The sequence below is a fragment of the Zalophus californianus genome, chromosome 8, assembly GCF_009762305.2.
Source record: "Zalophus californianus isolate mZalCal1 chromosome 8, mZalCal1.pri.v2, whole genome shotgun sequence".
Lineage (NCBI taxonomy): Eukaryota > Metazoa > Chordata > Mammalia > Carnivora > Otariidae > Zalophus > Zalophus californianus.
This window is the reverse complement of record NC_045602.1, coordinates 126370537-126396828: the sequence shown is the minus strand read 5'-3', so window position 1 is coordinate 126396828 and position 26292 is coordinate 126370537. Positions and strand designations below refer to the sequence as shown.

Sequence of the window (26292 nt, the reverse complement as noted above, 5' to 3'; positions counted from 1 at the left end):
TTTTCTGTCTCTTCTGAAAGGAGACTTCCTCCCTGCGTGGGATTTCTATCACCACTCAGGTTGCTACCAAACTCGGGGACACAGTGGACACTCTGTCTCCATGTATTTCGGGGAGCTGCCCATCAAGGAAGACCTAAAGGTGCGTGCTTACACAGCCCGCTCCACATGCTAAAAAAACACACATGTGTTCGTAGGCACAAAAAAAAAAAAAAATGGCTTTCGAAACAACAAATAACCTTAACCGCGAAGTTCCTACAGGAAGGGGATGGGAGGTGAAGAAACTGACCAGAAGGAACAAAAGACATCTCGACCTCTGGCTGCCGCAGATCCAAATGCCAGGAATGAGACTTCTGCTTCGGAATAAGGGGTTGCCCTGCCGGAACCTGTTTTTTCTGCAGAGCTGGGAGAGGGAAGGGTCCGAGGGGGATGGGAATTCCAACCCCCACACCTCACTTGACCCCAAGAATGTCTTCATTCATCCTCAGAACCCAAATCAAATTGAGATCTTTTGACCGTGGGCTCTGCAGCCCCTTTCCTCGTCCACTTCAACCGAACACATCTACCAGCAGGAATGCGGAGTTGGCCGAGGTAAGGAGAACTGGTGGTTTTCGCTCTGTTTTGGTGACCTTCATAGGGCTTATTTATGCAACTTCAAGCTCATGACCTAATACATGTTGGTTTGGCTTCTCTTGTCATAATAGCAGCCTGTAAAAAGCTTTTGAGAATTCCCCATGTTTTCTTATTTTGGGTCAAGAAAATAAAATCGATATCTAAGTAACCTTAAAAAAAATGGCCCACACAATCTAAAAATTTGGAATGTTTCCACTAGGACTAAAGATATCTCTTAAAGCCTCAAAAAGCATCAAAGTTAAGGCCAACAATTGCCATTTTTAAAGGTGAGCTATTTGGTAACAGCATATGTGAGAATTAGCTAAGAGGGACTTTTTAACGTAAGTCAAACAATGACATTTAAAACTCACGTTAAAGCAATTACCATGCAGAATTTTTCTGTGTTTTTCCCATTTCTTAAACAGAAGTGTATATGCTTTCAACATAGTTTCTTGCTGTAATTTTCTTTCTTGGCAAACCCACATCTTACCATGAAACCCAAAGTATGCACGCTACAGAACAATAATGGTTGAAACAGACTCGGCTGTCTCTGGCATGATTTTTCTTTATGAAATTAAAATGTCTTTTGGCTAATATGCTGTACATTTCAGTTATGAAAGACCATTCTTGGGAGATGAATAGAAAAGAAAGGGGAACTGACAGATCCAGCTGATGCGAGACAAAAGTAAGTTGCTATATTCATACAGTAGTCAGACCCTCCAGTTCCTCATTCTTCGGGGGGGGAAATGTCGATTTTATCACTTTTCTTCTAGCTAAATTCACAGGGAGTTGACAGTTCTCCTCGGAATGACTGTGAGTCGGTACGTACAGATACATGACATCTGGGAACACACAGATTTTTAAAAATGTAACTTTGCTAGATATTCAAAAGGGAAAAAGAGGGGGGAAAAAATCCAATGCCCCTGAAATCACACACATTTTTGTGTTACTGCCACAATAAGACTGATACAAAATGACAGAATAAGTTCTAACTTCTTTTCAATACTCCGTTCATTTTGAAACCTGTCTAAATTAGCATTCTCGGGCCAAGAAAGTTGACCGTGTGCACAGTCTCAAAATTGGTAAGATGAAAACCTGTCTCCCTTGGCTACCTATCTATTCATCTGAGTTCCTGCTTTCAATTCCTGCATACATCTGAACGCAGAGGCAGATCCTGCAAAAAAAAAAAAAAAAGCATGCAGGCATATCTGTGTCCTAAACCACAATCGTCCAAGGGCAGTGACAACAGCGAAGAGGCCCCGCTTTCAAGAGACCCCCGACTGTGTGCAGAGACCCTCTCATCCATCCTGCCAGGCTCTGTCCCAAAGTGGGGGCCCCCTCTTAGCCCCCACAGATCCTCTGGCTTCCTGTCCTGGATTCAGGGAACTGACATCCTCCTTTAACCTTCAAATTGGCAAAGATAAATCATTCCAGTTACCTGACTCTCAGGACCACCTGCTCCAAATTAGTCTTCGCTCTCCAAATGTTTATAATCTCACCCCAAACAACAACCCACCCAATCGCAATCCAGCACCTTCCGGTAAACTCGATTTGGACTGCCTACCGGAACATTTTAGGGCCTTGCCACTGCCCGTAAACTCATTGACTCTTTTTAGGAACTGAAATGCGTAGCATTATAGTATCGAAGGAACAAATCAAATTAGCCCTTGAAAATAAACATTTTCCTTTACAGAACTGTACACAACCTGACGAATATCATGACTCAGAACGGCTCATATTTGTGTTTTCTCAATACTTAATATGATTTTTCTTCCGTTTAAAACAACAACAACAACAAACATCAGGGCAGAATCAGAAAATAATTGCATTCCATGCATTTCAGACCAGCCTAATTTGGCATCTCTCTCCAAGAGAAAGGAGAGCAGGAATGTTCTCTGGGCCAAGGTTTTCATAGCGAATGGGTAAGGCACCGTCTGCAGAGGTCTGAAGGCCTTGGTTCTGGTTTCCCTCACTCTGCAGCCTCTCATGAGGCACTGACTTGAGACTCAGTTCCCTTGTTAACAAAGTTGGGATATGATAATAATAATAATAATTAATAATAATAGAATTCAGGTCTGGTACACAAGTGTCCAATACATGGCAGGCATCTTCATCTCATTACTGTTAAACACAAGGATAGAATTTGCATATGCAGAGAAAGGGCAAAGACACCAGTAAGAGGAGAGTGAGAAAAAAGAAGAAAAAGCAGCAAAAAGGGCGCCTGGATGGCTCAGTCGGTTAAGTGTCTGCCTTCAGCACAGGTCATGATCCCAGGGTCGTGGGAGCGAGTCCAGCATGGGCTCCCTGCTCAGGGGGGAGTCTGCTTCTCCTTCTCCCTCTGCCTCTCCTCCCTGCTCGTGCTCTCTCTCTCTCTCTCAAATAAAATCTAGAAAGAAAGGAAGGAAGGAAGGAAGGAAGGAAGGAAGGAAGGAAGGAAGGAAGGAAGGAAGGAAGGAAGGAAGGAAGGAAGGAAGAAAGAAAGAAAAAGAAAGAAAGAAAGAAAGGGCAGCAAAAATAAACTTAAAAGCCTGTGGCTTCCTTGGCCCTCTCTCCCATGAATACACCTGGCAGGTACATTCGTACCTTGAAATTGATTTTTAAATCACATGCCATGAAGAACAAATTCCTGCCCCCTCCAATTCATTTACAGAGACAAGTGGGTCTGAGCCAGTCACTTCAAGTATTTGCCACCTGATGGAGGGGGTTTATCCTCGGATTAGAAGAGGTGTTAGTTAGTCAAACACCATTAGACCAGTTAAGATCTTCAAATAGCGAAAATGAAGCATTGTCTCAAGGAAATTCTCTGCTAATTGTTTCCCTACTAGAATCTTCTTTTGGTTTTGTATGTTTGGGACTGTTTGAACGGCCACCAACAATAAGGGGTGTGGGGAATGGGCCATTCAGGAAGCTGTTATGATTTGGGGGGTGGGGATGGGGGAGGCAGGTGGGAAGCGAGAAGAGCACCATGGGGAGTGTGCATGAGTGTGTGTGTGTGTGTGTGTGTGTGTGTGTGTGTGTGTTTTCTGTCAACAGGCTGTGTTTTCTCAACTCTGGGGTTAATTCTCTGTAGAGATTCCTTTTGAGCAGAGTCTACCAACTCCTTTTTGAGAGCAGCTAGCTAGAAAAAAAAAAATTCCTTCCACCAACAAAACCTAGTCTTGGCAAGAGTCAGAAGGTTCGGCCTTTGGAGGTAACCGAATAACCAGCCACTTCACCTCCACAAACCCCACAGATAAGGAGAATGCATCGGTGGGCGAATTCCCCCTTTATAAAAAATCTTTGGGGAAGGGGGTTCTCCTGTCCCCCAAGGAATGCCTATCAGGCCAGACAGCCTAGCATTTTATCTGTGCCTAGGTGAGAAGCAGATGAGTTTTTACCTTGCCACGTGAGAAAAAGCCTTCTCACCCAGCCTGCACACACACGTGTAAACACACACACCTCAGACCTGTGGCCACCACCTCGTACTTGGGCTAACTTCTTCCACAAGCTTTTTTATGGTAAGGAGGCCTGCCCAGCAGAGACAAAAACCCTACCTAGATACAACCTCTACTACCCATGCCTTACAGAAGGGAACGTGCTGTTCAAGGTGTGCGTGGATATACAGAGAAGGGCAAATGTCTAACAAGATATCTGCACTCCCTTCATTTTCCGCTGATAGCTATGGGCTGTCTCTCTCTGCCAGAGAGAGGCATCTGTCATGAGCGGCTGGGAACCCCGCTTATGCACCATAACGGCCTGCAATTTTATTATACAAGGAGTTTATTGCTGGCCTAATTAGTTTCAAACTGGGCGTTCCAGCTAAGGACACCTAAAAAACATCTGGTGGAAGAAAGCGGGAATGAGTCCTCGTTCTGAGCCGGTTACGGTTGGATTTCTGCATAACTCTGGTCTCTCGCGCCCGAACACAAGTTATCTTTGGAAAAGCAACCGAAAAATAAGGAAATGTTTCTTCTTTGTGGGAAAGGAGTCATCTTGTCATGGGGGAACCCAAAGCGTCTTAAAGTGGACGTACGTGCTTGGACTGTGTCTACCTTTTCACAAACTGCCGGGGTCCCCATATCTGGCTTCACCCAATTCAAAATGTACGTAGCTCCACCACAGAGCGCTTTTGCTGAGGACTCCTGCCTTGTTCCAACAGCAGCTAGCATTTTATCAATTTATCCGTCTGGAACAAGGCTTGCAATTTTGTACGTGCAATTTAAAGCAGAAGTAAGACCACATATTTGAAACAGCATGTCTTGGGTGTTTTTGCCAAATGGTAATCCTATAACAAGTCAACAAATCATAGCTCTTTATGATGTGTTTAATACAACACAAAAGGCATGAAAAGAAGACTTTAGAACTTAAGTGATGAAAGCATCTGGTTTTAAAAATCGCAAAGAATCAGGATAACATCTTTTTATTTTATTTTCTTTCCTTTAGCTACTTAACGTTAGGAAAGAGACTGATCTGTTTATAGAGTATTCTCCACACAGCCACGGACTCGAAGTGAGGTGTTTTCAAGGCAGAGGAAAAATGCCAAGTCCTTTAAGATAAAATAGTTAATATTTTGAAGCTAAATTTACAAGGGAAGAATGGTCTAACTACCAAGTACTTGTGGGACCTACGAACCGCTTTTAAAAAGTTCAGGCCCTTTCGGATCTAGCCGTATTGGTCAAAAGTGCCAAACGTAGAGCTTCCTCCAAAGGCAAGATTTTTCATACAAACACAATCTTAGGCTTAGTCAAAAGCAAGATTCAAACCATCATCATTTATGACATCCATCTTTTATTCCCTTAGTCTGAGGATGTCTAAATGAGAGGAAGTATGTTTAAGGGGTTTAAAGATGGGGGGAGTGGAAAACGTGAACATTTCCTTGGATAAAGTTGCCTGAAAGGTTTTTCATGAAGATTATTTTTAAAGGGAGGTCTCCCTGCCCTGCCCCTCACCTCCCCAAAAGGCCCAGAGGCTGGAAATGTGGCTACTAGCTCAGGACTCATACTCTGGTAGTAGAAATCAGTACTCAAGCAAGAAAGGGCTCATGAAATGAATAAATTTGGTTTGAAATACAGCAATTGTCCGCTGGTTATAATTTCCTTTGGAAGGGAGCTCCGTAACTCAAACATAATTCAGCACTCAAATCCTTACTTGATGTTTGTAAATCATTCTGCCTCCCCTCTGCTCTTGCTAACAACCAGACTCCGATGCTCACTCATTTCGCCGCACCTCGTCATGAAAAGGTCCCTCCACCAGGGATGATTTATACCTCAACGTTTTTATAAAGTAATTAAAGATTACGTAGCGTTTCGGGAAAAGAGGGGAGAAAAGAAAATGGTATCCATAAAGATGCAGCCTCGGTCTTGCTTTGCAAAAATAATTCAGACCGTAGCGGCAGGCACGCTAACTGCGCTTGTGGGGAGCGGGACCCTCCCAGCCAAAGCGCTTGCCTCTCAGCCCCCGAGAAACGCGCTCGGAGGATTGCGCGATGCGAGTATTTTTACCAGCCAAGCTCTCCTAGGATTCCTGGAGTTTACAGACTATTTATTTGGGGGCAGGAAATATATTGCAGGAATCAAGGCCAGCAGGGCCGTTTAACCTCCGGACTGCAAGGCTAAAAAACAATTCCTTTCCCCACTTTCTCCCACTACAGCAAAACCCTAGCCTCCTTCTAACCAGTCTTCGGAGGCAAAGTTTTTTAAGTTTTCAACTCCGGCTTCGGCAAGCCCCGGGAGCCGGCCCCGCGCAGGCCGGGCGCAGCCGGGCTTTCAAAGACAAATGCTGCTAGAAGGCGGCGGGGCGGCCGTTCCCGCCCCATCCCGGGGGCTCCACAGACGGCGCCGGCGGGCGTGCGTTGGGCTCCCGGCGCCTCTGCGGTTCGGGCCGGGGTGCGGGGACCACCGTGAGTCGTCGACGACCCGGGCCCTGAAAGGGGCCAAACGCAGCCCGCCGCGTCTACACCAACCGCGCGCCGTGCACTTGTCCCGCGCGCGGGGGTGCAAACTTGAGCCGCTGTCCCACGAGCGCAAAAGGAAACTGAGGCCCGGAACCCGGCTTTCCCGGGACCGGACCCGCCCGCCGTCCCCGCCGCCCCCGCCGCCCTCGCGCCCGTGGTGTCCTGGAGGGCGGGTGCGTGCGTCCCCCGAGCGCCCCGACAGCTGCGGAGGCCCGGGCCCGGCGGGTGCACGAGGGAGGCGCAAGGCGACCGGTCCGCGTCAGCCCGGGCCCGGCGAAGGGCGGCGGAGCCCGGCCGGCGGCCCGGGGTGGGCGCCGCGGGCGGTACTCACCGCGCGCAGTGGAGAGGGCGCCCCGGCGCGGGCGGGCGCGGGTCCGACGCGGCCGGGCTGACTGCGGCGGGCACCGTGCTGCTCTGCCGCCGCCGCCGCCGCCGCTGCCTCCGCCTCCTGGGCTGCGGCGGCCGCTGCCTGCGCGGGGAGGACCGGCCCCTTCCCCTCCCCGGGCCGGGCCCTCCCTCTGCCCCCGCCCGGTCCCCGCGCCGCTGCGTGGGCGCGTGGGGGCGCCGAGGCGCGGCGCTGGGCTCGGCGGGCGCACACCCCCGGCGGCTGGACGCGCGGCGCTGGGCTCCCGCCCTGCCGCTGCCGCCGCGCTGCTCTCCGCGCCTGCAGCCCCGCCGAGCGTGCCCGCTCCTGCCGGTCCTGCAGGAGGCGAGGGCGCAGCTTCCTCCCCACCCACCAACACCCCGCACCTCCTCCCCGCCCCGCCGCAGCCCAGGCGCGGCCCCTGAGAAAGGCACCTTCACAATTACACCGACATTCACTCATTCATTCATTCATTCATTCATTCATTCATTCATCCATTCATCCATTTATCCACCTATTCACTCATTCAGCCTACACTGAGCATCTACTGTGTCAGGTACAGCCCCTGGGAGATTCCACTGGAGCAAGATAGATTCCTTTTCTGTCCTCCGGAGCTACGTGCACAAGCAGAGATAGACCATAAACAAACAAGTAGGGAAGCAAGGAAACTTCAGAAAGTTAGAATTATTATGGAGGGAGGAAATTATGTGCTGGGGGTGCAGGGCGGGTAATCTTAGAAGAGTCTGGAAGGACCTCTCTGAGGAGGTGACACGAATTATGAGAAAGGCCATTGCTGGTGATATCTGGGGGAGGAGAGTTCAGGGATCATCCACCTACTTTTCACCCACTTTACAGATGGGGAAACTACGTCCAAATTTATATGCTGCAGGCCGGGCTATACCTGCATCCACCTCTGGTCAGAGCTGGTTCTCCCCTTTCTACTCCCAAAACTTTAAGTAGAAGCAAATGTATTCAGTAAGCATGGCTGTTCTCCTTCCATGAGCCAAGTAAGCACCGGACCTGTAGCTCCTAGATGACTCTTCTGTTCCTAGAAGCAGAACATGCATATGTGCTTGGCCTTGATTTCCTCATCTCTAAAGTGGAGATACTAACATCCATATTATATTATTATTGTGATAATTCACTGAGGTCATGCTTGTAAACACTTTTGACCATGACTGTAGCTGGTACTAGTGTTGCTCAACAATTATTATTACTAAAAAAAAAAACAAAACCCAATCATTATTACTGTATACAGAGCTTCACTTCCCATAGCATCTTGCAGAAAGCCCCAAGTCATTATAAATTGGGTGTATTCATGTTCTCCAGAGGGGTTTAATTTTTCTTGGCCCATGAGCCTTAATATGTTATTTTAACAGTAGTGGTGGGCAGATTTTTTTTTCTAAAGGAATAAAATGGGATAGACTGGCCTAGGAAATATGAAGTGAATTGCATGCAATAAGTGTGTGTGTGTGTGTGTGTGTGTGTGTGTGTGTGTGTGTGTGTGTGTGTGTGTGCTGGGTCAGACTGGGTTTCTTCCTGCAGATCATGGGGGAAATGTCAACGACCACATTAATTAAGGGTACTCTGTGGAATACAAAGGGTTAATCTGTTTCCTTGGCATCATTTTACTCCTTCACCTGAATCTGGCCAATTATCTCATAAATCACAGCCACGCCCCACAGCACTTTGAAAGATAAACAGGAGGCAGGTGCTTATTATTTTTTTCCTTTTCTTAGGGCAGTGGTTCTCAACTGGGGGCTGCATATTAGAATCTCCAGGGGAGCTTTTAAAAATCCCCATGCTGAGGCCCCACCCCAGACCAATTAAACCAGACTCTCTGGGGGAAGGACTGAGGTATCAGTTTTTAAAGCTCCTGAATCACACGGGTGATTCCAGTGTTCAGCAGAGGGTGAGAGTCCCCATCTTTGGGAGAATAAGAACTTGACCACCAAGTCACAGCAGATGAGGTAGAAGCCCAAATAGGCGTTAAGGCTCCCAATTCTTATTGAAGACCTCCCAAAATGCAGCTGCTTTCCTAGGTACCAGTGCCCCCTTTTCATCCCTTTTTTTTCCCTTGATTTTTTCTTATGAAGTAGTTGTCCTCATTTTATAATGATCAGCAAAATAATCCCAGACAAAATCTAAAAATACTAAATCATAAAGCAGATTCTTCAGAGTGTAGACCACAGGCCTGCCTACCCTGGAATAAAACACTCCCCCCACCCCACCCGCGGAGTCTTCCAAGTACATGTTCTTGGAAGCCAGAAGACCAACTTAACTTGGAAAACTACAAACTTCACAAAGTATCCAACATGTGTATACAGATCCTACAAGCACACGTGTATATTCTCTATGTCCAATCATGCCTTATTTCTATACACATTCCTTTCCCACCTGCAAAGAAAAAGTACTCCTTTTTCTTTAATGCATTCATTTAAACCTTAGTTCTTTCCAAAAAGGATTTGAGGCAGCATGCAAAAACATAAATATATGGGAACAGAATAACTAAAACAGGAAAAGCAGGTGAAGGGGAAACATGGGAAGGAACCGAAAAGAAAGGCAAAATGTGGGCTAGGAGGTCCTGAGCCCTTGTCAAATGGTGGACTGAGAATTAGATGCTGAGCTTCCTGGCAGTCAAGGCAAAGAGGAAAATGTGATCAAGTACATCAGTGGCTTTCCAATTTTCTTTTGCTCAAAAGCAAGCATGCACAGAAGCTCAGTATGGAAAAAGGAAGTGAGGGATCCCTGCACCAGTCTCACACCTCTCTCCTGTGGGTACTTGTAGAGGGTCTTGAAGGAACCCCCAAAATATTGCAGAGTCAAGATTGAAAACCATGAATTTCAAAGTGCTTCCCTGCATTCATGAATCTCAATGCGTATAGGATAGAAACACACAGGACTACTTAAAGCTATCAGAACTTTGCCTGAGGGGCGCCTGGGTGGCTCAGATGGTTAAGCGTCTGCCTTCGGCTCAGGTCATGATCCCTGTTATTGAGCCCCACATCGGGCTCCTGGCTCAGCGAGGAGCCTGCTTCTCCCTCTCCCTCTGCCTCTCTCCCTGCTCATGCTCTCTCTCTCTCTGTATCTCTGTGTCTCAAATGAATAAATAAAATCTTTAAAAAAAAAAAAGAACTTTGCCTGATACTGGTACAGGAGAGAAGGTTTCCCATGGGTCCCTATAAAAGAGGCAATAAAGGGGCACCTGTGTGGCTCAGTTGGTTAAGCATCTGCCTTTGGTTCAGGTCATGATCTCAGGGTCCTGGGATCAAGCCCCACATCAGGCTCCCTGCTCAGCGGGGAGTCTGCTTCTCTGTCTCCCTCTGCCCCTCCCCACAGCTCATGCTTGCTTTCTCTCTCTCTCTGTAGTGCTCTCTCAAATAAATAAATAAAAAAGAGAGAGAATATGTAAGGTGGGTGGGGTTGGGGGAGGGGGCTTTTGGCAAACGTGTAAAATAAAAAAAATCCCCCTTCAGCAAAAACAATAATAAAATCTTACATTCTCCTTAACCCAAGGGCACAAAATAGGCATACTTTGAACATCTCCCTGGTCAACAGTTTCCCAGTAGACTGCCTCTTTGTATCTAATACCTAAACTTCATAGAAGGCATGACTCTCAAAATGATCAGACCAGTATTTACAAAGAAAAAGTCTTACTTGTATCCTCAAAACTCTATGTGGCATTTCTCTCAGAATAACATGTAGGACAGTAAGGACACATTGGGAAAGTAACATTTCAGGTACTATGGAGACAGCATCAGAATCCCATTTTGAAAAGTGCACCAAGGAGCAAAGAAGGGGACATACAATCAGATGTGGCTGTGTCACCACGTACACAACTATTTGTTGCAAACTTAAGTAAATTGCTTGGTGATCAGGAAGCCCGCCTTTAAGCACTTTACCATCTTAACAAGCTAGTTGGGTACTCAGTCCGCATTTTAAGGGTTTAGTTCCACTTTAGGAAATTGTCTGGGGGCTTGGGTTGACATGTCAGGCATTATAATTCTTCCCATTTAAAATAGCAGGAAATCGGGCGCCTGGGTGGCTCAGTCGTTAAGCGTCTGCCTTCGGCTCAGGTCATGGTCCCAGGGTCCTGGGATGGAGCCCCACATCGGGCTCCCCGTTTGGCAGGAAGCCTGCTTCTCCCTCTCCCACTCCCCCTGCTTGTGTTCCCTCTCTCCCTGTGTCTCTCTCTGTCAAATAAATAAATAAAATCTTTAAAAAAAATGAAAGAGCAGGAATTCAACTCTTGGGTGCAATTTTAGGCAGAGCTCCAGAATTTCAGGGTCACTGATGCTCCGTGGAAGATGCTCATTCTCACGTGGAGAGGGACGCTGAGACACCCATACGTGCTGCTCCCTCGGCCTATACTACCCCTTCCTGGCACAGGCCGGTGGTTTCATTCCAACCCATTCAGGTCTCTGCCCGACGTACCCACCCCACAGAGGCCCTCCCTGACCTCCCTGTCCAAAATAGCATCCTTGTCCCAATTCACCCCATTGTTCCTACTCAGCACATTGATCACACCACTACACTGCATGACATATTTGCCTGTTTATTCACGGTTGTCTCTCCCACTGCAACGTCAGCTCCGTGGGAGCGGACACTTGATGTTTTGTTCATGCTAGATCTCCGGTGCCTAGAACAGTGCCTGGGGCACGAATAGGCACCGAGTAAATGATGATGAATGAATGACAGATACAAATGATATGGCATGGGTTTGACGCTGTGTATACAAAATGACCAGAGTCATGCTGCCCTTTCTAATTTCCTTTACCCCTCACCCTGAAATAAATAAACAGGAATAAGAGTGTTCAAGAAGCCCATTTGTCTGAGGAGCCAGAACAGAGCTCAAGATAAGGTCAAGGTTTTCTTCTCTTCTTCTTTTATGCTCTCTCTTTCAATTTGTTCTTCGGTAAAGGCCCTGAGGATTCACACTGAGAGTAGCCCGGATGGCTGACGTCTAAGTTTCCCTTTGGGGACTAGTTAGGAGACCACAGAGAACGTGCCAAATGAGAGGAGAATAAGATGGAACTCTTATCCCCTTGATTGGAAAATTCAGTAATGAAGCAAATGCCTCGATGGTTGCCCAGACCTTTGGTCATGATCAGCTCTCAAGCTGATTCTGGCCTAAAGACGACCCATAGAGCTCTAAGCAGTTTCTCTCAGCCAGGTCACCTCCTTTCCCTCAAAACCCTGCCACTCTTTCCTTTCTTTTTTCCCTAGACAGAAAAAGCAAATCAAATGACAAGATTTCTGCCTTTTTAACACATGTGGCTTCTCAATTGCATTACTGGGTATCTACCCCAAAGATACAAATGTAGGGATCCGAAGGGGTGCGTGCACCCCGATGTTTATAGCAGCAATGTCCACAATAGCCGAACTGTGGAAGGAGCCGAGATGTCCATCGACAGATGAATGGATAAAGAAGAGGTGGTATATACACACAATGGAATATTATGCAGCCATCAAAAGGAATGAGATCTTGCCATTTGCAACGACGTGGATGGAACTGGAGGGGGTTATGCTGAGTGAAATAAGTCAATCAGAGAAAGACATGTATCATATGACCTCACTGATACGAGGAATTCTTAATCTCAGGAAACAAACTGAGGGTTGCTGGAGTGGTGGGGGGTGGGAGGGATGGGGTGGTTGGGTGATAGACCTTGGGGAGGGTATGTGCTATGGTGAGCGCTGCGAATTGTGCAAGACTGTTGAATCACAGATCTGTACCTCTGAAACAAATAATGCAAAATATGTTAAGAAAAAAAAGAAGAAGATAGCAGGAGGGGAAGGATGAAGGGGGGAATCGGAGGGGGAGACAAACCATGAGGGACGATGGACTCTGAAAAACAAACTGAGGGTTCTAGAGGGGAGGGGTTTGGGGGGGATGGGTTAGGCTGGTGATGGGTATTAAAGAGGGCACGTTCTGCGTGGAGCACTGGGTGTTACGCACAAACAATGAATCATGGAACACTACATCAAAAACTAATGATGTAATGTATGGTGATTAACATAACAATAAAAAATTTAAAGAAATACATGTGGCTTCTCTTTTCTCCCTGCTTTTGGCCAACTGTACTCTTTGATGGTGAACAGAGCCAACTGGTCTTTGGGAAGTATCAGGGCCATGAGCTTAGAAACGCTGATGGGGAGACATCAGAGATCTCCACAATCCAACTAGATGTTGTTCTACATTCTTAAAGAACTTGTGCTCCTGAACGCAGAGAGGGTATTTGAAAAGACTATAGGAGTTGCTCAAGTTCAAAGGTCCGTCTAGAGACCTTTATTTTTTTTTAAGATTTTATTAATTTATTTGAGAGAGAGTGCACGCAAGAGAGAACATGAGCAAAGGAAGCAGCAGAGGGAGAGGTAGAAGCAGGCTCCCAGCTGAGCAGGGAGCCCGACGTGGGACTTGATCCCAGAACCCGGGACCATGACCTGAGCCAAAGGCAGACGCCCAACAGACTGAGCCACCCAGGCGCCCCTGTCTAGAGACCTTTTGAGAGTGAATATCCCAGGCAAACGGGGACAGATGACCATCCTGCCTAAGCAGGATAACTTAGATATGTCCCGAGGCCCAAGAACACGTGAAATTTAGTCAAGTAATCACATGGGAGGTGGTTGCAAACTTGCTTGAGCAGACCGGGGGCAGTGAGCAACCCTTTTCAAAGTTATGAAATCATCACCATGACAATTCTTGGTACAGTTCAGGGCATCCTGTCCGCATTTCTGATGACACCCCACTCGGTGCTCTGGCCCAAATCTCTGGCTGTTATGCAACCATATTGGGCTGAGCAAGGGTCTCTCCAAACCACATGGGCTGCTATAAAGGATTCGGGCGCGGAGACCAAGAACTCTTTGCCTGGATATCAGCAGTTCTTACTCTGCTGGAATCTCTAGAACATGTACCACGGACCTGTTTGGCAGTCTGGTGAAGGCTCAGGACATCTTCTCCCCCCACCCACCACCACCAAAAAAAGCTTCTAAATACAGAAAAATGCATGTAATGCACATAGGGTGCTGGCAAACTGAATATTGATGACAAAAACAAATTACCTAGACCCTTACCTCACATGACACAGAAAAATCAACCCTAAATCTAAAACCATAAACCTTCTGAAAGATGACATTAGATAAAAGTCACCACAACCTGGGGCTGGGCAAAGCTTTCCCGGGACACAAAAGGCACAAATCATCAAAGAAAATATTCGTAAGTTGAATTTCATTAAAAATGTAAAACTTTTGGTTTTTTCCAAAGGCAAAATGGAGAAAATAAAAGAGAAGCTGCAGGCTGGGAGAATAGGACACATCCATCAGACAGATGTAAAAATCACATAAGAATGTAGAACAAATATGCAAAGATTTTTACAACTCAATAGTGAGAAGACAAATAACTCAATTTTTTAAAAGGGCAAAAAATTGTGGACCAACGCTTCAAAAAGGAAGACACACAGATGGCTGATAGACACTCAACATCATTAGTTAGGAGGGGAATGCAAACTAAACTATAATTAAATGCCATCACATAGCCATTAGATTGGCTAAAGTTAAAGAGACTGACTGTACCAAGTGTTGGCAAGTATGTGGAGCAACTAGACTCTCATATCCTGGAACATGGAAAACAGTCTGGCAGCTTCTCCAAAACCCGACTATCCCTTTACCATAGGACCCAGCCATGTGACCCTGAAGAGAAGGCGGAACACAAATCCACACAAAGACTCATACATGAATGTTAATAGCAGGATTATTTGTAACAGCGAAAAACTGGAAATAGCTTCATTGTTCGTTAGCAGGTAAATAAATAAACAGACTGTGGTATAGCCATACAGTGGATTACTCAGCAATAAAAAGGAATAAAAGAAATGTATGATACACACACAACATAGATAGACTTCAAAAATCATTTTATGTTGAGTAAAAAGCCAAACTCCCTCCCCCGCAAAAAAAGACTCATAATGCGTGATTCCATTAATGTAAAGTTCTTAAAAATGGAAATGAGTTTATAGTGACAGAAAGCAAAGCCTGTGAATGAGGTGGAGGGAAGGATGGATCACACAGGGGCATGAAGAAACTGTTGGGGGTGATGGAAAAGTTCAATGTCTTGATTGTGCTGATGGTTTCGTGGTGTGCATATAAGTCAAAAATGATAAAATTTAACACTTTAAATACATCCAGCTTATTGTACTTCAGTTGAACCTCACTAAAAATATGCATTTGTGATACAGTCATATGAGTTTCTTTATTGATACATTTACTGATAAGATCTAACAGCAGGCCTAATAACTTCCATAATTTTGCAGCAGTGCTGAGTATAAAAGATATTTCCAGATATTTGCAACAACCATGATGCGATATGAAATTACCTGTGATTGCTATAGGTAACAGGGTCACGGGTCCTGCTAACGCTCCTGAGGTTTGTTGCCACATCCGTATCGGAAGGGAATGCTAAGCTTCATTTAGAGGCTGGTGAAAATAAAGGTACTTTGGGGGCACCGGGGTGGGGCAGTCAGTTAAGCATCGGACTCCTGATTTTGGCTTAGGTCGTGAGCTCAGGGTCATGAGATCAAGCCTTGAGTCTGGCTGGCGCTCAGTGCGGAGTCTGCTTGGAATTCTCTCTCCCTCACCTTCTGCTTCTCCTGCTCAGGCTCATTCTCTCTCTTTAAAAATAAGTAAATGGGCGTCTGGGTGGCTCAGATGGTTACGCGTCTGCCTTCGGCTCAGGTCATGATCCCAGGGTCCAGGGATTGAGTCCCGCATCAGGCTCCCTGCTCCTTGGGAGCCTGCTTCTCCCTCTGCCTTTCTCTCTCTCTCTCTCTCTCTCTCTCTCTGTCTCTCATGAATAAATAAAATCTTTTAAAAAAATAAGTAAATAAAGCTTTAAAAAGGGAAAAAAATATACTATTTTTCCATCTAAGTTACAGAACTCCCAAACTCTACACACAGACCCCAGGCTAAGAAGTCTAGTTGGAAGCAACCCCAGCTACCTTATGACCTGGCGGTAATTATCCCCCTGGAAGACAGGCATCTTTAAACCCCAGGAATATTAATTATAGAAATGTCCTAAATGGGAAAGGAATTTTATCAGAAAGCATGTTTTAACTAAGATACAATTCAGATATAAAAGTGAAAAATTTCAACAAGGCCAAAATCATCAGATTAATATTTTTTTGTTAAGAATGAATCTGTTCATATTTAGTAAATTACATATTTTAAGAGACTTATGTTTAAGAGACTTAGACTACTCGAGTAACATGTTGGTCAAACTTGTTGATTACAATTAAAATGTAGTTGAATCATTGCTTAAACATTTTTTAGCAATGATTTTAGCAATGAAAAATTAAACAACAATCTTTTTCAAGTCTGGCTAAGTTTGTATGCAATCATTGGAACACTTAAGGTAATTTAAGATTTGATGTATAAGTGTCACTTATTAGATTTACATGAATTGATTAAGTACAAATGTTGGACAGTTGAAGTGCTTGCAAAGAAAACCCAAAATATCAAATTTAGAAATGCAGTTTAAAATGTTAAAGACATTTAATTAGCTAAGCTCATACGGGACCAGATATTAACCAATGACTTCTTAAAGACAAGCTGATTTTTTGTTATTCTAGTCTTAGAAATAAAACAACAGATTTGAAGAGGACACTTATAAGCCCAAGGGGGAAAACTAGGTTTGGAAATTGTAATTTTGGTAATTTAAAATTATTTCCTAGAATTTGTGTATAGTTTATTCTGTCTATAAAAACCACCCAAACTCAGATGTAACAGAATGGATGGCTGGAAATGGAAGGAGACACAGGAAATCCAGGATCCTTCTCTCATCCCGTGTTTATTTTTGACCTAAGCATCCCTCTGGTCCCCCATCTGGGCCTCTGCCATTGAGGAATTAGCCACAAACACAAGAAAATTCTTTTCAGTAACCTAAGGAGAAGAAAGGTCATTTGTTACACTGGGCTTAGAAACAAATTTAAAATACTGAACCACTTAATTTTTCAAAACACTGGAATCTAAACAAATGCTAAACTGGTGAACAAATGTGTATTCATTGCCAAAACCCCAGTTGGTTTGGACAGCTTTTTTTCCCCAGCTCCTTCAGCAGAGTTGATCCCTTGGCCTGCCCTCTCCAACAGTGTAAAAAAAATCCCCAGGGGAATACAATAGTTGTACAATAAGTATTTTTAACGATCTACAACATTAATGGCCGCTAAATACCAATACACAAACTTTCCTCCTCACTGAATTGTTGGGAAGATCGCATAAAATGATATTTTTTTCGACCTTCCCAATTTGAAATGATTGCTTTCTTCACCAGATAATTCTCTTTCAACGTTCAGTGATGTTATTATTTAGGACATCAGTTTGGCTGCTGTGACAGAAAGACATCCCCCCCAAAGTGGCACTTATTTGATACATTTTTTTTCTCACTTAAAAGTCTGGGTAGTCAGTTGATGGCTGGTTTGGTGGGTCCACAATCATTTGGGACCCAGGATCCTTGTTTCGTTGCTCTGCCGTCATCAACAAGTGGCTTCCATTTTATAATCCAAAATGGCGGCCCTAACTCCAGTCATCGCATCTGTATTCCAGCCAGTAGGAAGGGAGAAAAGAGCTGTAAGACTCATTTCTTTCTTGTAAGGGAACTGCCCAGAAGTTGAACACATCATCTTCATTCACACCCTGTTGGCCAGAAATTAATGACACGACCATTCCTGGAGCACCTGGCTGACTCAGTCCATTAAACATCGGCCTTCAGCTCAGGTCATGATCTCAGGGTTCTGGGGTCAAGCCCCACGTCAGGCTCCCTGCCCAGCTGGGGGTCTGCTTCTCCCTCTTCCCCCCTTCCCTGCCTCTGCTTGTGCACACACTCTCTCTCTCTCTCTGAAATAAATAAATAAAATCTTTAAAAAAAAAATATGACCATGCGTAGTTGCATAGGAGGTTGGAAAATGTAGACTTTATCTCAGCGTACAACGCCAAGCTAAATATTCTATTACTGTGGTAGAAAGGGAGAACAGATAGTGAGGGACACTGCCACATTCAACATTATGCTCTATAGATTACTGAGTTTTGTGTGCATCGTCATTTCTCTTGTGAAATATTACTTGTAAGCTCAAACTGGTGTTGTCACTTAGGACAGAAACTTGGAAATACCTATTAAAATAGAAAGTGAGACCCAGGAATTCTGTTACTCATCTCCTTTCTAGAGAAGCACATAAAGTAGTCCACAGTTAACATGCGCAAAAAGATGTACATTGAGCATTGCTTATAAGAGTAATAAGATGGGGAAGAACTAACTGGCAAATCAAAAAGAAATGGCTAACCTGATATATCCATATTTTCAAGTACCTAAGGAAGTGAATCTATTTGTATGGGAAATGTCATTTGTAGAATGTCATAAATAGTATGTTTACACCTTTTAAGAAGAATATATTTGTATATACACACACTTGTAAATACTCAGAGAACTGTTGGGAAGAATTTATATATTAAAAAGATCTGGACAGATTGATATAAAAGATAAATACATATGGGGCACCTGGGTGGCTCAGTCAGTTGAGTGTCTGACTCTTTTTTTTTCTAAAGATTTTATTTATTTGACAGAGAGAGACACAGCAAGAGAGGGAACATAAGCAGGGGGAGTGGGAGAGGGAGAAGCAGGCCTCCCACCAAGTGGGGAGCCCGATGCGGGGATCCCGATGCGGGGCTCGATCCCAGGACCCCGGAACCATGACCCGAGCTGAAGGCAGATGCTTAAGGACTGAGCCACCCAGGTGCCCCAAGCGTCTGACTCGATCTCAGCTCGGGTCCCGATCTCAGGGTCATGGGCCCGGGCCCCGTGTTGGGCTCCATGTTGGGCGTGGAGCCTACTTTAAAAAAAATTAAATAAATAAAAAGTATATACATTATAAAAATATATTTTAAAAGAAAACAGTATGTTCCAATGCATAGTATATATAATACTATATACTATGATATACTATGTACATGATATATATAGTATATAACTTTGGATACTATAATATGGTGTCATTATGTTACATAATATGCTATTAAAGTATCAGTTATATGCAGAATGTCCCTCACTTAGATTACTCTGATGTTTTCTCATGATTGGATTCAGGTTCTCTTTGGCAAGAATACCACAGAAGCGATGATGCGTTCTTTATAGCACATGTTTTCAATTTGTCCCATTAATGGTGCTATTAACTCCAATACTTAATTAAGGTGGTGTCTGCCAAGCTCCTCCACTATCAAGTTACTCTTCTTTCCTTTATAATTAATAAGTATTTTGTGAGAATATACTTTGAGACTACCTACATAGCCTGTTCCTCATCAAACTTTCGATTTATTAATTTATTTATTCATATTCCTTTATTCAATGTGTTTAGCCTGTTACTCTCCTTTTTATTTTCATGTCCAGACTGTCACAGATGCGGTCAGTGGGAGTCCTGGCTTTTGTGCCCATTTGACATCTCCTCATTATTCTTTGAACATCTCCTTCCTTTCTCGCACAACAAGATGTTCAGTTTGATCTACTTGTCTTGACTCAATCCTGGAATTAGGCATTTCTCCAAAAATCTGTAGTTCCTTTTAGTGCAAAAGAATTTCTAGAAACCAAGACCTGAGCACTAAGTGTGCTCTTTCATCTCTGCTCTCAGGCCCTCTCAGTGGACAGAGCTATAGACCCAAGTACATACTGACACTTAGACACAGACACACAGCCACACACAGAAACATATACACACAATGCAGATACGTACACACATACACATGTAGACATACAGATACATATACATACAGATACGTATAAACATGCAGATGCTTGAATCGCTATTTTTTGAATGTGCGAAGCTGATTTGATAATTCATCTGAAAGAGGAAATGTCTGACCAGAACATCTTGAAAGTGAATACAAATTGGCTCACTGGATATCAAAATAGATAGTGGAGTCATAGTAATTAAAACGGAGAAGTGTTGGCATAAACAAAAATAGATCAATGTAATAAAATACGGAGCTTAGGAACAAACACTTACTTATGCAAATTTGTGCTGCTCAGTGGGGAAAGCGTGGATTACTCCATGCCGTTGGAACAATTGGTTCTCCATTGGAAAGGCTAACTCTCACCTCTCTTCAGTCATTAAAACAAATTCCATGTGTAGTAAAAGGCACACATTAAAAGAAAAAAGAAAAGCATAAAGATGCTAGAAAAAAAACCATAGGACTATTTCTACAAAATCAAGGCAGGGCAGAATCTTTGAGCAATATTGGACAGCAATAATGATTAAAACAAAACAAACAAAATAAACAAGCAAACAAAAAGACAAAATCTATTATGAAGACCTTGGTGAATTTGGCTGCAAAAGGTTTAAAACTGTCCCGCAAAAGATATCAGAAACCAAATTAATGGACAAGGGACAGTTTAGAAGAAACATCTGCTAAATATACTCTGGGAATGTACACATAGAACTAATACCAAATGGTTTCCTCAAACGGAAGGGGGATTGGTTTTGGAGGAAGGATAGAAGAAAGAGCAAGGAAAACTTCACTTTATTTGTATTCTTTGATTTGTTTTAATGATGATAATGTATTAATATATTACTGGGGTAATTAAAAATAAATTGTGAAATCAATCATTTTAAAAGAGAAAATGATTTTAGGTTAGAAGAAATGGTTTATGCAAATCATATAGCACAGACCTGGCGTGTAATGAAATGCCAGCTATCGTTATTCTGTTTTTAGGTATGTGATTTTTGATAAAATCCATTCCCCAGGAGGCAGGATTCCAGGTTCCTGGCTTTGTCACCAACCTGCTGCATGACCGGTGCTGTATCTGATTCCCAGTTGCTCCTTGGTAAAATGAAGGGGCCAGATTAATGTCTCTCTCAACATCGAAATTCTGTGATTAGACCATTTTACAAAAGTCCTCACAAATGGCTTTTGCATTAGCTTTCTACTGCTGTGTAATAAATTATCACAAACTAACAGGACACATTTACTGACTCCCAGTTTGTGTGGGTCAGGAGTACAGGCATGGCTGACCTGGGTCCTCTGCATGATGTCTCAGCACGCTACAGTCAAGGTGGGGCCAGGTTGCATTTTCACCTGGTGGCTTAACAACCAGGGAAGGACTCCCATCCATTCTCAGTCAGGCTCTTGGCACAATTTATTTCCCCGTGGCTGTGTGATTGAGGGCCCAGCTCCTTAAAGGCCAGTGGCTGGAGTCTGTCCTCAATCCCAGAGGCAGCCTGCAGTTTCTTGCCATGTGGTCCTCCCCATAGACAGTTCACACTCACCATTGGGAGCTCACACTCACCACAGGTAATTCACACTGACCGCAGGCAGTTCACACTCACCATAGTCAGTTCACATTCACCACTGGGAGCTCACATTCACCATAGGCAGTTCACACTCACCATAGGCAGTTCACACTCACCATAGGCAGTTCACATTCACCACTGGGAGCTCACACTCACCATAGGCAATTCACACTCACCAGAGGCAGTTCACACTCACCATCAGGAGTTTACATTCACCATAGGCAATTCACACTCACCATAGGCAGTTCACACTCACCATTAGGAGCTCACACTCAACATAGGCAGTTCACACATAGATGTTTCCTTCTTCAAGGCCATAATCTCTTACTCTAGTGCATGCTAACCAGTGTTTCTCTCTCACACACACCCCACAAAATCACAGGAATGATGTCAATCACTTTTGCCACATAATGTAATTATTAAGGAATGTGACATCACATCACCTTAGCCAAATTCTATTGGCTAGAAGCAAGTCACAAGTCCCCCCTACCTTGGGGAGGGATTTTTCCACGCATCAGCACCACAGAGTGGAGATCATGGAGATCATCTTAAAATTCTGCCTGCCACAACATCTCTAGGTTGCAATTATTAAAAAACAATCCTCTGTTTTTCCATTGATAAAATTATTTAGACACTGGAATGGGGGAGGAAGAAAGAGGATTTATCAGGAAATTAGAATTTCATTTTCAAAATGGAGTTTTGTAGCAAAAATGACAAAGCTTAACTGCAGGAGTTTTTATTTATGATTCAGAGCCTACTATATATACCAATTTTAAATTGTCCCTTCAAGCCATGGAGCACTGACAAATACATATTTAAAGAGTGTGTGAAATCGAATCACCTCTAGACAATTATTTTGAAAAATTAATTCCTGCTTGATTATTTAAAAAAAAAAGCAAGTCCATCATTTGGATTCCATTTTTCTCCATAAATTTTTGTAAAATTATATTAAAAATTGAGACTCTGCTTATCTCTGGCATGCTTGGAGGGCAAAGTTAAGATTGAAGGATCAAATTAAAAAAAGACTCCTCTTTGAAATGTGCACTTAGGATTCAATCATTTGCATGAAATCAAGTGAAGCAAGGAGGATAAGAATTAACCTGATATCCTTCCAAAAACACAGCAATGAGGACCAAGAAGCGAATTCGGATAATAAAGATGGATGAGAGAGAGAGGAAGAGAGGAGAAGTGGTCTTTCCATGGACACTGCGTGGTAGGATTGAGTGGGACATCCACTGTGATCATTAGGGTCTTGCCTTCAGGTGCTGGATCTGCAATGCTGGGATGTAAGCTTGCACCCCGTCTGGACAGATGGACATCGGCCCATCCCAAGATGACTGTGGCTCGGTTAACAGAGAAACAAACAAATCTGCAAGTGCTTTCATAAGCTGGTCTAGGGAAATGTTTGTGGGGGGTGGAGAGGGGAAGGTTTGGCTGTTCTTTGCCCCTCAGCAAATGGATGATTTGCCACAACAGGTAAAACAAATGTTTCTGTTAGAGAGCCACTTCCCAGGCGAATAAACATCAGCACATGTAAACACGTAGGGTGTTAGGACAAGGCGAAATAAGCTACTTTCCAGCTAATATTGCCAGTGAAGTTGAGACTTCTCCAGATGTGGAAGCGTTCTAAAGCAACTGATTTCAAGTGGATTTTGTTGGTCCCTCGCAGTGTTTCCGAAAAAGAGTTTTTCTTTTAAATTAAGTGCCATCATTAATAATAAGAACATTTCATTTAACATCTGGATTCCTGGCTTCTCTTGGGGGGGGAGAAACAACTGGAACATCTGTTGACATGAAACTCACATTCCTGCCTAAATGGCACCGGCTGATGGAGCTGGGTGGTGCTTGTTCTCTTCAGTTAAGAGAGACTCCACCGCTCCCTGCTGTCTCCCACCTGCCCTTCTTCATTCATTTCTCTGTACCCACTGATCTCTATAGAAATTTGAATTTGCAGCTCTCCGTTTGATGTATATCTAAGTTTTTCAACTTGGAGAGCATTAAGTCCAACCCTCTGATTTTACAAATGGGGGAAGGAAGTGAGGCAATCACGCAGTTAGGTAGAGGCTGAACTGAATTAGATCCCAGCCTCCTGACCCACCCTCCCCCCGACCCTATTGAGGTATAACTGACATGTAACATTGTATAAGCTTAAGGTGCACAATGGGTTGATTTGATACTCATGTATCACAATATGATTACCACCCTAGTTTAGCCTGCATCACATCTCATGACTAACATGTCTTTGTAGTGAGACCATGAAAGATCTGCTCTCTTAGCAACTTTCGAGTACATAGTACAGTATTGTTAACTATAATCATAGTAGTGTGCATTAGATCCTCAGAACTTTCATATTTTTAACTGGAAGTTTGTACTCTTTGACTTCTAAGCCATTTCTCCTTCTGCTGTGACCCTGCCTCTATTTCTCCATGTTCATTACCAGGAGTTGAGATTTTTTTACATTTCTCTTCCAGCTACGTGACTAAAATATATTAATGCATTTTCTTCTTCTTCTTTTTTTTTTTAAAGAAACCTTAATTGCTTGGCATCTCTTTTAGCAGAAGGTCAGCTCTGAGGCTTTTCAGTTACCTCTAATTGGAATTCATGATTTAGGGCAGTATTGCCCTCGTGGAGTAGGGCAGATCATCCACTGGGACCTAGAAGACAACATACAAACTTCTAAGTGTCATTCTGATCTAAAATAATAAGAAAGAAATTCTGGTTTGCTAACACTTACTCTTCCAGTTGGCAGTGGTACCCCCTCTGACTGTGAGATAGTCTTGGGTTTCTCGGGGTGTTGGAGACAATCCAGCAGGAAGGGCCGGCATTTTCCAATGCCGAGGGGTTGGCTGCAGCCCATTTTCACCCATTTGTTTACTTCTGTGATGTGTGGAAGTAAGTCGATTAAGTTATGCTACTTGGAAAGTAACAAAAGTGGGGCGCCTGGGTGGCTCAGTCGATTAAGCGTCTGCCTTTGGCTCAGGTCATGATCGCAGAGTCCTGGGATTGAGCCCCACATCAGGCTCCTGCTTCTTCCTCTCCCCCTGCCTGTGCTCTTTCTCTTGCTCCTTCTCTCTCTCTCTCTCTGTCAAATAAATACATAAAATCTTAGAAAACAACAAAAGCTACTATTTGGGTGCACTCTCCATTCTTGGATAACTTTTCACTTTTGCCCCATATTTTTTTGAAAATCCTTCATATTGGCCATGGAAGTCATTAGAGCAGGCCTTGAGATGGGTTGTTAGGTTTGGGGAGGAGCTAAGAACTTTTCTCTTTCTCGGTTCCCCAAAGCGAATCACCTCATATTGCTGGGTCTGGACTTTGAGGTCTGCGCCGGTCCCCCTTCCCCGGACTTGGTGGGCAGGTGGTCTCTAACTGGGAGAGCCTCAGTGCTGGTGCGCCATCTTGTTGCCGGCTAGCAGCTGCCTAGAGACCTCTTAAAATGTGAGCTCCAGTGAGAACTTGCCTGACTCTAGGGGAGAAGGGGAGCCTCATCGAATGGCCTTCCAAGTGGCTTCCCGTGTAAAAGAGACAGCTGAGTGACACCAATTTGCCCCATCAACTGCCCCTATCAATTTGTGGGACCCAGGACAACTGTACAAAGGAGCCCACTTTCTATATGTCTAAATATCAGAATTTTAAATCAAATGTGTCCTAGCCTCCTGCTTTTACAAATACACCTTCATGCTGACCTAGAGTGCCAGGTTCAGGGACTCAGGTTTAGAATTCTTGGGCTTCTCCATGTTCTGGTTGGAATGTCACCCAGCCTCTAGCCCACCTTCCTTTTCTTTCTACCTCCAGCTCCATCCTACTATGAGGGGCTCTGTGCACACGTGTTTGCACTTGCCAGCCAGTGTGTCCAAGCTCTGTCCCACCCCCTTGGCCCCCCCTGGGGCTGCAGGGTGTGATGCAGTCTGCTCTGGGGAGGACACCTGTGTGATAGAAGCTCAAACAACCCTAGGGTGCATGGTGTGGGAGACAGAATATGGACCTTGGGTGCACATCCCCTTAGCCTCACTGACTGCTCCCCTATGGAGAGGGCACAGCCAAAGGAGGGCCAGTTGGGGGCTTTGTGGCCACTCTAGTTTTAGTTGAACCAGCCCTTCCCAAATGGCAATGGACAAGTGACCAAAGAGATTCCTTAGGGAAGCAGATAATAGGAGTAAGTCAAGCACAGGAAGGGGGCAGAGTTCACATTCCTCCCCCTCAAGGAACTTGGTAAGCCACATACTTAATCCAGGCCTTTAAGGTAAAGGTGGCAGTTAAAAAATGAAAGAGAAAAAGGATTGTTTTTAAAAGAAAATCGGACTATGGGGAGAACATTTTTGGAAAACAGATGTTTAAAAATATTCTTGTAAGGGCTTATTGTTGACATATTTACATTATTCAAAAAGATGTACATCTCTTATAGAAATGCTCGAAACTGCATACACTTCAAAGACCTGGAAACAGAATTTTCTAATTCTTTCTAATTAAAATCACCACAAACTAGCATTTCAGTGGATTTTAAACTCATGTGTTAAAGGTGTAAAAATTCAATATTTTTCAATTAGTTCTGAAGAGAAATAGCTTCACCTCAGGGAAGATAGAGGTAACCAGACAGATTGCGACAAAAACCTTTGCAAAATTGGTGTGTGAAATTGAAAGATGGAAAGTATTTTTTTTTAAATAACTACAGCGAGTTGGAAGACATCTTTATGAGGTTACTTTTTCATTTATGACAGCCATTCAAGCACTGATATACACTGTATCCTATAATTATAACCCAAGAATTTAAAAATAATGAGGGCTGTTTAATCATATTGTTTTCAATTTCAAGTAGTGATAATTTGCCATTGAATAATTTTTTTCAAAATAATTATTTTCATCACTTCCTCTTTACCTTTTTTATATGCTTTACCACTCCCAGAATATGTTAATACAGTCGTATATGCATATAATGTCTAAGTAAAAAAATAAGTAGGGGTGAGCTGTTTCAAAATATTTTGCCCGATCAGAAGTTGGGAGACCACTGATTGAGGGTAGAGTGTGATCCAGGATAAGACCAAATGGGGCCTCTTTGTCATCGA

The 26292-nt window shown here is 43.9% G+C and overlaps 1 protein-coding gene across 3 annotated transcripts in view; it reads right to left on the bottom strand.

The window, feature by feature from the left end:
- The window catches only part of EYA2 (EYA transcriptional coactivator and phosphatase 2), a 266106-nt gene extending 259113 nt beyond the window's left edge, over positions 1–6993 (bottom strand). For 2 of the 3 annotated variants that reach the window (XM_027622030.2, XM_027622033.2), the window contains exon 1: positions 6873–6993. The gene's annotated coding sequence lies outside the window, so the exon portion shown is untranslated. Of the gene's footprint in view, positions 1–2047; positions 2098–6872 lie in introns of those variants that run through there. The other variant, XM_027622032.2, reaches the window with a different exon arrangement.
- Between the last annotated feature and the right edge of the window lie 19299 nt (positions 6994–26292).